The sequence below is a fragment of the Oryctolagus cuniculus genome, chromosome 8, assembly GCF_051225735.1.
Source record: "Oryctolagus cuniculus isolate XC-2025 breed Fujian yellow rabbit chromosome 8, ASM5122573v1, whole genome shotgun sequence".
Taxonomy (NCBI): Eukaryota; Metazoa; Chordata; class Mammalia; order Lagomorpha; family Leporidae; genus Oryctolagus; species Oryctolagus cuniculus.
Window position 1 is genome coordinate 93,338,608 of NC_142874.1, and position 15,887 is coordinate 93,354,494.

The following is a 15,887-nucleotide window of genomic DNA, read 5'->3' on the forward strand; positions in this document are numbered from 1 at the left end:
AAGAGGTAGCACAATTCCCTAACTGAGTCACCAAGCAATCCGTGTCTTGACACCTCAGATCCTATGACCCATCTATTTAAAATCACTCTTGACAAACATATTGCTTCTCTGTCCTTTGTCATTTCAACACATGTTTGGTTCAATTATAGTCTCATCTGTAACAAGCTAACAAGTCAATAGTTCATTTTCTCTGTTTCTAAACAAACAATATTTCTATTTCTGAGTCCTGCTGTGAAGAAACATACAATCCTACAGATTGCTTCCCTGAAAAATCCACTCTACAAATTCCTCAATAAAAATTCTTCGGTGAGATCTTAAATGTCGTCTTTTTAAAAAAAATAGTTTATTTATTTATTTGAGAGGTAGAGTTATAGACAGTGAGAGGGAGAGACAGAGAAAGGTCTTCCATCCGTTGGTTCACACCCCAAATGTTCACAACAGCGAGAGCTGGGCTGATCCAAAACCAGGAGCTAGGAGTTTCCTCTGGGTCTTCCATGTGGCTTCAGGGGCCCAAGCAGTTGAGCCATCTTCTACTGCTTTCCCAGGCCATAGCAGAGAACTGGATTGGAAGAGGAGCAGCCAGCACTAGAACCGGTGCCCATATGGGATGCTGGCAGAGCAGGTGGAGGATTAACCTATGCGTCACAGCATTGGCCCCAAATGTCTTCTTTTTATTTTATTTAAGTTATGAAAGCTTCATGTATTTCATATAAACAGGTTTAGAAACATACATTCCTCCTCAATATGTTTTCCTTCACTCCTCAACTCTTCTCTCCTTTGACTTTCACCTTCAGCTACAGCAAATGATCTCATCACCTATACAACCAACAAGATAGGAGCAGCCTCTCTCCTTCACCTATCCTCCCAACAACCTTTCTTACCATCCACCCTTCAGACCGATTTCCTCACCTATTATCAGATGTGCAACTCCTTTATCAATGGCTAATCATTCCTCTGGGCATTGGATAGGACCATTATCTCCATCACTCACCTACTGAATGATAAGCTGGCTCCATGAATTCTCCCCAACTTCTCCCATTGTTTTACCCTCTCCCTCCCTTTCCCTTGGGAATACCAATATGTTAGCTCTCTAAAATACAAAGAAATGTATCTAGATACAAAAGCATCTCTAGATGTTTCTGTATCTCTTATATTACTTAAAAATGCTACTTTTTGAAAAAGTAGTCTAGACTTTTGATTTCTGCTTTTTGACTCCCAAGTGACTCCTCCAACCCTGGCAATCAAGTTTCTATCTTTACCACATCAGTAAAATGTTTCCATGTGGAATTCCTTGTTTATTAATACTATTAGAGTGGCATAACTTATTCCACCAGCTTCAGTTATGACTACATTTTCCCCTCTTAAATATTACTAAATCTAGTATTTGTCCATGAAAAAAAAAATTCTAGCAGAGACAAAATTATAAAATCCTAGCTATAACATATAAAAACATGTTCCAAAAATCCAGTTAGGTCTGTATTAAAAACCAATAGGTGACTTCTATTATGGTAGGATAGTCATACACTATTCTACTTGGCCTGTATTATAGATGCTACACAAAGTATTTTTATAGCATTAAATTTTTCTCTGGCTAGCTAATTAGAAAATAAGTGCTATGTAATTAATCATAACTGAGTAACAAATTTAAATTTCAAATGACTTGGGCTTCGAGAAGGTATTTGTGTCCTATATTATATTCAACTGCACTGTCCGACTGTACATACAAGAAGAGAATCAGTTACAACTGAGTTTTCCTAAGCAACCTGTTTGTGTCTTTGAGAAGGTCTCTGAGTATTTCTTTCTGGGTGAATATGATCTCCTGCAGGTTAGTAATATAAACATTTGAAAGTCATTAACAGTTTTCTTGAATACACAGGATGAGTTAGTCCATGGCCAATTGGTGTTAAGCTTGATGTAATCTAGGGAGACACAGACTATTTGGGAGTACATAAATACTATTTAGCACAAGAAATAAGCCTATTTTTGTCCCTGAAGATGAATAGATTCCTTGAGTGGAGTTAAAGTTTTCCTGTAAGACAGGTTATAATGTGTCTCAAGAAAACCAGATGATAGCAATAAGGATAGTCTTAAATTAGATCCCATTCTTGATGAGCTGAATTTTACTGATAGGCTTGCAAGAATCTGAGCAGACATATTTTATATGAGGCCAAAGTCTAATTTTTATCAGACTGACGTATGTAATATATGAAACATACTCAGGTTACAGAAAGTACTTACAAAAGGTACTATATTTCTTATGTGTTCAAAACAAAAGTCACTAAATTTTATAAGTAATTAGAGCAGTAGCTATGGTCTGACAAAAATACACTAGAGTTTATTTTTGCATAAGTGATGGAAGAGCATATAAAAAGTAACAGGATGGGGCTGGTGTTGCAGTGCAGCAGGTTAAGCTGCCCTTGGGATACCTGCATTTCATATCATAGTGCCTGGGATCCAGTCCACCCCCATCTTTTCAGATCCAGCATATTGCTAATTCACAATGGCCCAAGTGGTTGGGTACTTGTCAACCTCATGAGAGACCTGGACCCTCCTTGGCTGTTGTGGATTTTTGAAGAGTGAACCAGTGGATAGAAGATCACTCGGTCTCTCCCTGTACTTCTATCATTTTGACTTTCATATAAACAAGTAGACACATCTTTTCAAAAATGAAAAGAAGAATTTAAAGGGAACTATATTGAGAAATGTTAATAGAGGGTGTCAAAAACAATAGGCAAGATTAGTGGCAAAAGAGAAAAATGCTGAAAAATCAGATTAATCTTGCTCCATCTTTCGGAGTGGAAGCTGCCTACTTCTGTAGTCAGCACTTGTCATTTTGGGCAGAAGTTGTCTACTTATGTAATCAGCAGCTTTAGGAGGATTCCCAAAAATATTTCATTTAAGTTCTGCTGATGGAAAAGATGTACAGTGGTCATGAGAAATTGTTGTAGATATATATTTATGAAATATATATGTAGTTCATTTGGGAAAGGTAACAAGAATCAACATTTTGGTATTTCATTTTCTTGCCAGTTGTTAACTGTAAACTGTAAGGTTTTTCTATGGAGAATGAAAAGCAGGTATTTTTCCAACTACCTTTTGCAGAAACCCAAATCTCCAGGTTTTACAACATGCAAAGTCTGTATAAGCATTTTGGACATCCAGCTTGTACCTGTTGGTGTAAAAGCCAGGGTCTCTTATAGTGATTAATCATATCAACTCATGATTGAGTACAATCTAAGACTGAAAGTAATCTTAAATTTGCAAGGCAGTCCTGTTGTTAATTCATAAAGAGTTGAGTTGTGGGGACTAGATTTTTTTTCATTGTCATCAAGGCTATTTCAGCAGTATTTTGGGCCTTGATAGTTTGAGGTTCCCGAGAGTCTTGTTAATTATTGTCTTAGAATTCCCTTTGTTCTCTTTATCTTTCTAGAAGTTGGGGGTGGTAAGAATTGTGGATATTCCAAGTAATTATTCAGAGTCCTTAATTAACAATAATGATAAAATGTGTATGTGTATAGAAGAAACAGAAGTTGGAATTCCCCAAGTCAGGAGCATAAAGTCATTTGTTCTCTACTGTTAAAGCGATAGTTCTCTATCATTATAAAGCCTCAAATTACCCCCAAAGTATAAAAACTATAATTAGAACCTACTCATAGATAATTTGAGGATATTCAAAGGGATCCTGAGGCTCAAATCCTGTCCATGACCCACTTAAATGGGATCTCCAAGGCTGTGCTCTTGACAGATAGAACATGACTTGGAAATATCGTTAGCAGTACCCTTAAAAATTCACAAAGCTAGTTAAATATTATGAATCATCTACAAACATAAATAAATAAAGATTATCCAAGGGACTCTAAGATATCTGTTCAAAGCATGGCTAGTACCCTTAAAAATTTCAATAATCATGGAATTCTTCCAGTAAAGAAAAAATATGGCTTTCTCTAGAGCATTGCTCCTGCCATGATGGACAGTTATGTGTGAAAGGGAAAACAATGCTGTTACATAGTTTGGAAGCAACCTGAAATTGCTAGAGTATTTTGTCAATACAAGAGTTTTTATAGCATGAAAAGCCATGAAGCTTAGTGGGCATTTTAAGTCAACTAAAGTTTTCACAAATGTTTCTATTGCTGCTATCATTCTTAAGCAAACAGGTTATGTCTTGGCTACTGATTCTAAACAAAGACAGAAGCAAATAATAGGCCTCTGATGATTTTCTTACTGAGCCATATCCCTAATAATTTTCCACAGTTTAAACAAGAAAATTGTACCCATCTTTAAGTTGAACCAGAAAAATGCTTTTTTTAATCTGAAAAATGTTCACTCATTAAAGGATCACTTACAGTTACATTCTTACTAAGAAAATAAACTCTCCTTGGATTGTAAGATTTATTTTAAATCTATATTGGGTTTGACAGATATTTCATAACTAATTTGAATTAATTAAAATTTGGAAAATTTTTATATAAATCTCATTAGGGGCTTTCTTTTTTTTTTTTTAGGCTTTTCTTTCAATAGTTCTTTTTTTTTCAGTAAGAGGAAAATTCACTGTTACCTAATGGCCATTTTAGATAATACACAGTGTTTTGTTTTACTGAATTTTCTACCTGCATTTGGGAAAGGTAAAATCAACCATAGTTGTTAGAGGAGAAAAGACATAAATTATAAATTTCTAAAAGCAAGATAAAATTACCTGCAACATTTAAAAAACTCACATAAAACATAGTGTAAGAACACACAATGATTAATAAAACTTAATGTGTTTCTTTTCCTAAAGCAAAGAACCCTCAAAGATAATTCTACCATCTCCCCCTATTTCCAAGATACATAAATTCCAACAATAAAAAGACAAATACACACAAGTGTGTGTTTGTATGTTTGTGTGATTATATATGTGAATGTAAACATATGTATGTGTTCCATTATGTAGAATAAAAAACCAAGCTTAGAGAGAGTTATGCACTAATTGCCAATGTAACTGAACCTTTAGAAGGTCATTTCATTATACTATCAAATCACCTGCTTCTGGATAATGTGATATGAAGTAACTTTGAGGAGTAAGCTTACTGACACTCTTTCTTTGACATAGAAGCACCCTCTAGTTGGAGGTGATTTTGAAAGATGAGATAATCTGAATGCCTTAAGGGCTGATTCTGAGGCCAGAGTGCTATTTAGGACATCTGCCATTCTATGAGTCTACTGTGTATCCTGCTTCCCATGATGGATCGTTCTCTCCCTTTTTGATTCTATCAGCTAGTATTAGCAGACACTAGACTTCTTTGTGTGATCCCTTTGACTCTTAGACCTATCAGTGTGATCAATTGTGAACTGAAATTGATCACTTGGACTAGTGAGATGGCATTGGTACATGCCACCTTGATGGGATTGTATTGGAATCCCCTTGCATGTCTCTAACTCCACCATTTGGGGCAAGTCCGATTGAGCATGTCCAAATTGTACATCTCCTCCCTCTCTTATTCCCACTCTTATATTTAACAGGGATCACTTTTCAGTTAAAATGTAAACACCTAAGAATAATTGTGTGTTAATCACAGAGTTCAACCAATAGTACTAGAACAAAACAAAGAGAAAATACTAAAAGGGATGAAGTGTTTCATTGTACATCAACCGTCAGGACAAGAGCTGATCAAGTCACTGTTTCTCATAGTGTCCATTTCACTTCAACAGCTTTCCCCTTTGGTGCTCAGTTAGTTGTCACCGATCAGGGAGAACATATGATATTTGCCCCTTTGGGACTGGCTTATTTCACTCAGCATGATGTTTTCCAGATTCCTCCATCTTATTGCAAATGACCGGATTTTGTTGTTTTTGACTGCTGCATAGTATTCTATAGAGTACATGTCCCATAATTTCTTTTTTTTTGTTGTTTTTTTTTTTTTTTTTTTTGACAGGCAGAGTGGACAGTGAGAGAGACAGAGAGAAAGGTCTTCCTTTGCCGTTGGTTCACCCTCCAATGGCCACCGCGGCCGGCGCGCTGCGGCCGGCGCACTGCGCTGATCCGATGGCAGGAGCCAGGAGCCAGGTGCTTTTCCTGGTCTCCCATGGGGTGCAGGGCCCAAGCACCTGGGCCATCCTCCACTGCACTCCCTGGCCACAGCAGAGGGCTGGCCTGGAAGAGGGGAAACCGGGACAGAATCCGGCGCCCCAACCGGGACTAGAACCCGGTGTGCCGGCGCCGCTAGGCGGAGGATTAGCCTAGTGAGCCGCGGCGCCGGCCCTCCCATAATTTCTTTATCCAGTCTACTGTTGATGGGCATTTGGGTTGGTTCCAGGTCTTAGCTATTGTGACTTGAGCTGCAATAAACATTAATGTGCAGACAGCTTGTTTGTTTGCCAATTTAATTTCCTTTGGGTAAATTCCAAGGAGTGGGATGGCTGGGTTGAATGGTAGGGTTATATTCAGGTTTCTGAGGAATCTCCAGACTGAATTCCATAGTGGCTTTACCAGGTTGCATTCCCACCATCAGTGGGTTAGTGCCCTTTTTTCCCCACATCCTCTCCAGCATCTGTTGTTGGTAGATTTCTGAATGTGAGCCATTCTAACCGGGGTGAGGTGAAACCTCATTGTGGTTTTGATTTGCATTTCCCTGACTGCTAGTGATCTTGAACATTTTTTCATGTGCCTGTTGGCCATTTGGATTTCCTCTTTTGAAAAATGTCTATTGAGGTCCTTGGCCCATAAACAAGAGTGTCAAATTGTTAAGTCAACAACAGGAGTCACTGTGTACTTACTTCTCATGTGGGATCTGTCCTTAGTGTGTTGTCCAATGTGAAGTAATGCTATAACTAGTACTCAAACAGTATTTTTCACTTTGTGTTTCTGTGTGGGTGCAAACTGATGAAATCTTTACTTAATATATACTGAATTGATCTTCTGTATATAAAGATAATTAAAAATGAATCTTGATGTGAATGGAATGAGAGAGGGAGTGGGAGATGGGAGGGGTGTGAGTGGGAGGGAAATTATGGGGGGGAAGCCATTGTAATCCATTAACTGTACTCTGATAATTTATATTTACTAAATAAAAAATTAATAAAAAAGAAAGATGAGATGTTCTGTGAATATACAAATGATGCTAACAACGTTGCTACAAATAGAAGAGGCAAAACCATTCCAAAATATTAATCTATCCATATGTGTACAAAACATCACCTCCTGATGATGAGAGTGGTCCCATATAAACAAACAGCCACCATTTGGCAGGCTGTATGTTCTGGTGAATGAGATCAAATAAGATACTCAGTATTGGCCTTTGCTTTTAGATGACTGTCCCCACAACAGTATAAGCAGCAGATTAGCCTGTGTGAGTTGAAGAACATATTACTTGGCTATGTGTCTGCTCCAAAACCTGCAGAATCTCATCAAGCATATTGCTTTTATAATGAAAAGGCAGGGTACTTGTACCTTCTGATGGAATGATCAAACATGACCCAAATCATGGACTCCTAGAAACTCCACCAATATGAGAATCTGCTGAAATTTCTTCCAAATTCTGGCTCAAATATATTTTACTAAGATATACAGAGTGCTTGCCACTTTCTGCTCAGTACATTTGGTTATCAGAATATAATCGATGTAGATCAGCATGATTTTCTGTGGGTCCCTCCAGATGATAATATGTTACAGAGTCCCATACAGACTAATAGAAGGTCAACATACTAAGGATATATTGTCCCTGCCAGAAAATGCAAATTGCTTCTGATTCTCTTCACTGATTGAATAGCAAAGATTACAGATCAATAGCTGTAAGAAGCTGTATTTATTTGCCCCAGTATAAATAGCACATCTGGAACTGCAGCTGCAATTGGCATCATCACTCAGTAAGATTGGGATAATTAGCTGTATTTTCCACAACCCATCTGACTTTGGCACTAGTCAAATGGCTAAGTTTAAATAAGGACATGTTAGGAATCACCATCACAGTATCTCTCAACTATTTGATGATTACATCAATCTCTGCTATTCCACAAAGGATAGGTTGTGGTTTTGGTTTATTATCTTTGCTGGAAAAATCAGTTTCAATTTTGATGTTTAATCCTTCTTACCATTTAGCTCTCATCTCATGGATTTATATTAGCTTTAAAAGTATATCCATTATCACCATAAATCCTAGCACTGGGAAAATAATTAAAGGACCCACTTTACCTGGAGTTGGATTAAGATTTCACTATGACCTAATACTCACAAGCCCTTATTCTGATCAGAGAATCACTGTAATGTTTCAGATCTCCAGAAATAAGTGGTATTTAATAACCTCAAAGGTCTTGTAGTTTTGTGATTGAAAGTTACTGCGTAGGTTTCATATAATACATCTGTCTAGTGTTCTACATAGCTGAGTCTTCAGACTCCTTCTTGTATGGTGCCAGGAAAGTTCCACCAATTGCCTTATTAAATGCAAAATTACTTTTCCATTCAGGCTTCCAAACTATCAGAATATTAAGTCACTCTCTGGTACTTAAAAACACACACACACACACATTAAGTCTTAAATTCTTTTTAAATTTATCTTTGATGAGTTTGGCACAACTGAGCATATTTCATCACCTTGGGTTTATACTCCTTAAAATTCACTCTCATTCACATGACCTGCCCTGACAACACTGATTGTTGAAGTCCTGAGATTTTTGATTTATGGATATATCCTTGTAAAGCAGGCTTTTGTTTCTCAGGCTGTGTTGGTATACAAGTACTGAGGGCTCGAATACAGTAATTAGTCAGGTGGACTTGGAATAGAATCAGCATTAGCTCCTAAGGCAACTGACTATAGTGGAATAACTGAAGACTCCAATGCAGAGGCTAGCTCATTGAGTGAAGTGGCTGCCTTCCCAACAAGGGAACTTCAGGGAAATTTGGATATCAAAGATCTCAATCTATGGTTTCCCAAATGTCAATTAGAATCCCAAGGTCTTATTTCCAGGAATGCCTTTGCTTTAGAATTAGTAATATGGCATGGCAGCAGCTGTGCAGTGCTTATACTCACACCTCCAAAAAAGCAACATCAGGAGAGGGCAAGTCTTTAGAGCTGTCATGAGTCCTGCCATCTCCCACATGTCTACTTAAGTGTTGATAGCTGTTAATTTCTGTTAATTCTCTTTAACGCCCAAAGGGAGCAAAATCAGGTGGTTCCAAAGTCCTTGTGATCCCACTGTTTGCAAAACAATTCAGTTCATCAGCCAATCAGTCCCTCTTGCCCCTCACCTTTCTGTCATCTTTGTTATCAAGCATGATAGTGTGAGGAAGATATTCTAACACATGTTATGTATTACACCTATACTCTTCATTTGGCAAAGAGGTCACCCTTGAGCTCCTTAAACATACACAACCCATTTCCAGACACTCATCTTCAAGGTGCATTTCTTATTGATTATTTTGGTTCAAAGTGTTTTATCAGTCAGGTTCTGAACAGGAAACAGTTGGGACATTCAGGTGAGAATATCTTAAGGAGTATTCATGTACCTAAAGAGTACTTACAGAGATGCTACAGAATGTAGTAGGACTCCAAGGGATAGTGCCAGACCCTGGGATTAAAAACTGTCATCACCCATCAGCCTGCAAAGACGAGAGAAAGAAACAATAACCAAAACCCAGAAAAGGGGATCTCAGGAAAGGAGGCTAATTCAAATAGGCTTACAGTCGAGGGGCACAACATTCCCAAATCAGTCTCGACAAGAGGAAAGCAAGAGAGTAATTACCCTACCCTGACTCAAACTCCCACCTTTGATCATCTGTTCCTACTCTTCACTGACAAAACTCAACTGGAAGTTGGAGAACAAAAAGGACCACAGATATAGTCCCAACATTAGCCCTCTGGGGCAGAAGGAGAGAGGAGAAGGATAAAGATCAGAGCTGGAAAGGAAAAGAGGTGAAGTCTGGCTCACTCATATTATGTACATTCTCCTGTGCTCCTGTTTCAGCTCTGCTAGAATCATGGTTAGTGGCTTCCATGAAACTATTACACTTTCATATTTCCTCCAAGAGGCCTTTCTGATCTTTACTTTCCCAGCTCTTCCATTAGTTGCCTAAGCCTCAAATTCCTTATATCAATTTTCTTTCCACTAAATATACTTAGAATGACTTCCACTTTCCCAAAATGACTGATCCAAGAAGATTGACTCTTTTAAAAGGGGTTCTATAGCCAAAAAGTAAGTGATCAGAGGGAGACAACTCCAACACATCTCTCTCCAAATCCTCTGATAAGAAAGATGAGAGCTGAACACAGAGAGGATGTTTCTCTTTTGTTTCCTTGGAGACCCATAATGTGGAATGAAAGCTTAAGTGAAGACTCTGCAGTAACATTTAGGCACATTTAGCAACAAAGCACATTAAGAGTAATGCATTTAAATGTGTGTATGTAACACTAACATGGTTGATCTTAGGAGAAGGAAGGGTCCGCTGCCACACCTCAATAGGCTAATCCTCCACCTGTGACTCTGGCACCCCAGGTTCTAGTCCCGGTCGGGGCGCCAGATTCTGTCCCGGTTGCTCCTCTTCCAGTCCAGCTCTCTGCTGTGGCCTGGGAGTGCAGTGGAGGATGGCCCAAGTGCTTAGGCCCTGCACCTGCATGGGAGACCAGAAGCACCTGGCTCCTGGCTTCGGATCAACGCAGTGTGCTGGCCGCAGCGGCCATTGGAGGGTGAACCAACGGCAAAGGAAGACCTTTCTCTCTGTCTTTCTCTCTCACTGTCCACTTTGCCTGCCAAAAAAAAAAAAAAAAAAAAAGGAGGGAGGGAGAGACTTATTAAAGTAAAAGTGCTGCAATGGACCATTGCTTTTTAGTTCTTTCCTCTGGGCACCAAAATCTTGACTGCAGCAAGTATGCATTAACAGAAACCAGAACAGATCTTCCAGAGTTAGAGAGGATTATTAATCCAAAAGAGGAAAATAAGGATTGAGAATAAGTGAACACATACTTTAACTTTTCAAGTGCTTGCTGACTGATTTTCATCTACTTGAAAGACAGAGAGAAACAGCGGTTTCAAACCTTTGAATATCTACTCAGCTAACATTCCATCAAGCACTCCTACTTAGCTTCATCCTGCTTCACTCTCACTACAACCCTGGGAGTTAGTTTGTTATCCTTTGATTATATCCAATTCGTAGATGAGGAAGCGAAGGCTTAGGTTTCCTGCCTAAATCTATAAATTTTACTAAAAATGGAGGTCTGGCTGTCCTGAAAGCTGTTGTTCTTAAGCCTTATATTGTGCCCCTTCTTCCAAGCAAATCCCCAACCTATTGCTGTGAAATGCTTTTCCTCTTGGTTTGTACCATGCTGTTCTGCATTTGTATTTCTCTCTCTACCACGAACTGAAAATTCTATTTCCTGTGTCTTGTCTACTGTCTAATTCTATACATAGTCCAATGAAAGAAGGGATTGTATTCTTCAAATTTTGTCAGGAAGAATAACTTATCAATTAGGGTAAATGCTGAAAATAGTTCTGATTAGGAGGCACTTTGATGTTTTGCTTCTTCCTGTGTAGCACTGTGAAACTTCCCTGGAGACAGAACTATTTAATGTTCTCACCTGTGGAGGTGGTAAGTTGTTTTTACTATCCAATTCAGTAACACCTCTCCATGTATGATCTATAGCTATATCCTATTTGGAAGGGCTCATGAGTTCACAGTTACCAAGGCCAACTATCCTTAGCTTAGGGCCTAAATTATCCAAAGGCCTGTGCTCCCACCTTGCAATATTAATTTCCAAAAATTTCTCCCAATACTTGCTTTCCAGTAACAGAACATCTCCACATTTATTATTTGCTTTCCCCTTATTCACAACAAAGAGTAGTTATTGCCTAAAAGAAAAAATAAAGAAAATCTATCTATGAATACATATTTCATTTCAGGAACTAAAATTGTTTTCCACAGATTACTTCTTTGATCCAAAGATCTTTAAAGTGTTTATAAAAGACAACTGACTAAGCTTTGCTATACTCTCATATATCTTACAAGCTGCTGCAGAGCACTTTCTTAACAAGGGTTTGAGACTTTTAAGGAGAGCTTTTAATCCCACTAAAAAATGAGAGAAATGAGCTGTCCAATCATGGCACTTCTTGGCAGAGGTGAAGAGTAAACACACTTGGAAGTACACCCGAAGTCTGTTGCAGTGATTATCTGAAGATCAAGAGACAACCTTTCCTTTCTAGCTGACAGAAAGTCAGACAGTACTGCTCTCTTTTGTGCTGTTTTGTCTTTGTATAAGATGTTTAAAGAGACGTTTTATATAGAAGAGTTTGATTGTAACTCCCTAAGCTGATTCAAAAATCCTCTACAGGTATCAGAAAATGACAAAAAGTTCAAATTCAGGTTTAAGTCACCCTGGTTTGACATAATTTGTTAACTTCTTAGTTTTGACTTAATTAATTGTCTTGCAGGGGAAATTGAGTTTTATTTGCAGAAAAACTTTACAAAAGGCTGTTTTGGGGTGATTTTTCACTCTATCCCACATGCTGGTAAAATTGATGTGGATCAGAAGGTCTTCTGCTGATGTGGAATGCTATTCTATGCATGTCAGGAGAATGAAATACTTTGGTGCAATTTCTCTGACTCATCTCATTCCATTGAAAGCTCAGATTCTTATACTACATTTTTTAAAAATACCTTTAATTCCACAGTTATTTAACAGCTAGGATACAAACTCTAAATAAATTATGCACTTGACCATAAGTCATTATGCTCTGAGAACTGCCAACATATACGCTCTCTCTTCCATAGCAATCTGAAATGAAACTTTCCCAGTAACAAGTACATTGTGCTAATAATGAGTTGAGTAGCTTTATAGCTTATTGGTCATTTTCTTGGTAATTTCTCTGATCATTTCAAATACACACAAAATGAGTTTTTGAAATGGGAAATAGCATTGAACATTAAAGTAATAGGTTCAAAAATTGAAACTGGGATTTATATAACAAAAAGGATAACTTCCAATTGATATAAAATTCCACATTTCATGAAGGATGTCCTTAAAGAAATACCTACAGTGTCAAGAGTTGCTAATCAATTATGCAAATATTTGATCCCAAAGGTGATTAAACTGCTTAATTCAGATGTATAATTGACAAATTGAAGCTAATGGGAAATATCAGATTTTAAAAATTATACTAGTATAGTCCAGATGGCCTAGCTAACAGAAAAGCTTTGTTAAAAATACAAATGTCAAATAATAAATTCTTGTTTAAAAGATGAAACCATAAAAGACCCTCTATTTGAAAACTTTTTTAATCTTTAATAATTTATTTTATTAATTTAAGAAGCAGAGAAAGAAAGAGAGTCAAAGACGGACAGAGATCTTCCATCTGCTAGTTCATTCCTGCAAATTACTGCAAGAGCCAGGGCTAGACCAGGCCAAACGAGGGACCTGGGAACCCAATCCAGATCTCCCAAATGGTTGGCAGTGAGCCAAGCATTTGAGCCATCAGCTAGTGCCTCCCTGAGTACATATCAACAGGAGGGACTAGAACCCAGCAATCCAGTATGGGATTAATCACTAGGCCAATGCCCACTCCTAATATAATTTTTTTTATAAAATACAACTGAATTAGAAGTATAGTGACTCACATATTGATAATCAATAGCATGCAAAAGCTAAATAAACAATGCAAATTCATTTATATTTGATAATATACAATGTTTTATTTTTCACTTGAATGTGGCTTTACTTCTGAGAGTTTGTAATATGATAAAAATAATTCATATACTAGTATTTTAGAATTCCCGATAATTCAGATCTGGATTTGGATAAGTAAGTCTTTGTTCTACCTATATAAAGGTAAGATTACTGGGAAAATTAAATATAACATGATATTAAAACAATAAATTAGAATACTATATAAAATATAGAGAAATATAAAACATCCTTAAATGCACTGTCTTGAGTGCTTAAAAATGATGTTTAGTTATAAGAGGCCGGCGCTGCAGCTCACTTGGCTAATCCTCTGCCTGCGGTGCCAGCATCCCTGGTTCTAGTCCTGGGTGGGGCGCCGGATTCTGTCCTGGTTGCTCCTCTTCCAGTCCAGCTTTCTGCTATGGCCTGGGAAGGCAGTGGAGGATGGCCTAAGTGCTTGGGCTCTGCAGCTGCAAGGTAGCACCTGGCTTCTGGCTTTGGATCGGCACAGCTCGCAGGCTGTAGCAGCCATTTGGGGGGTGAACCAACGAAGGAAGACCTTTCTCTCTGTCTCTCTGTCTCTCTCTGTCTCTCTCTGTCTGTCTCTCTCTCTCTAACTCTGCCTGTCAAAAAAAAAAGTAAAAAGTTATAAGAAATATTTTGAGTTCTCAGCATTTTACATGCTTAGCTTACTTAATTTATGCAATCACTTTATGAGGAAGATGCCTAAAAAGTCTAACTTCCTGCAGGCCATCGAATCAGTAAACAGTAGAGTTAAAATTTGGAGAATGTTAGCTCCAAACATTTAGTATTATAGGATAGTCCTCCATAGAGGACATCAAAAATAAAACACTGGTATCTGGGAATGGTGGCAAACAGTTAGATATAAGAACACATTGGTTGATTTTTATTTATTAAAATAATGTTATAGCCTTATGTGAACCATTAGAGTATGATTGCAAACTTCTGTCAGTGTGAAGAAACTTTCTTTCCAAGATAAACATTTCTTTGATTCACTAGGTGCCCATTCTGTGTTAGGCAGGGTTCTAAGTGTTTTGGATGCACCCATCAGCAAGATAGGCAAGTGTATCATTCTAGTAGGGAAAGTCTACAGTATTATACAGTAATTAGAAGCTTTTGATTGTCATAAGGGAGAAAAGGGAACAGTGAGTGGAAGAGAGTTCATGTGGTATCATGGATTTAAATAAGGTGATCAGGCTAGCATATCTTAAAGTTTGCATTTGAGAAAATGCATAAAGGAGATTAATTACTAGCATTGTGATTTCTGACAAAAGAAAAGAGAGTGGAAGAATACTGCTGTGGGATCTTGCCTGCCAACTGAAGAAAAAAGAAAGCAAGGATGATATGGGTAGAAGGATGAATGAGGCAGAAAGATGAGTGGGAGGCAGATGGTGAAGGTGAGCAAGTAGCTCACATAGAGCTTCCTGGGTGCTTTAGACAGCAGGATGTACTTAGGCTTTTTCTGTATTTAAAATGAGGAGACATGGCAGAATTTGAGCAAAGGGTGACCTGATTTCTGAAAGACTGCTGTGGGTGCTGGATTAAAAACAGACTAGAGGAAGCAAGTTAAGAAGCAGAGGAACAGTCACAGAAACACAAGCAAAAACTGATGATGCCTGGGCCACAACAGTGGTGGTGGCAGTGGTAAGAAGCAGCCAGTTTCTGCATGGATTTTGAAGGTATAGTCGACAGGATTTCATAATTGTTGAACATGGATGAAGAGAGCAAAAGGAAATCAGACAGGAGGCAAAAAAGAGGAAAAACAGCCAACGATGACCCCAAGGTTGTAGCCTGAGCAAATGAAATAATACAGTTGCCAGCCTCCCATACAACTTTATTTCAGGTATTACTACTTAGCCCCTCTAACTATCCCCAGAAACATCTGCCTGCAGTTCTCTATAGTACAAGGAATTTTGGTCCTCCATTAGTCAAAGTTTTGTTGCTAATAATTATTTTCCTCTAAGAAATCAATTTATTAACATATATTCTTTCCAGTGCTTCTCATTCTGTGCTCCTGCTTGCATAGTACTTCCATGTCTTCCACATACAGCAACGAAGTATATGCTCTGTCTTAATTGTAGAGGTGCAACATCAGCACAATCACCCAAGATTTATATCCTACAAGTCAATAACAGCAGCTGATATGCTTTATTTATACATTTTGAGTGGTTCAAAATATCATAGGTCATTACCTTCCTATTCAAAATAACTGTGAATAAGGCTCTTTCGCTTATGCTGCCTCTT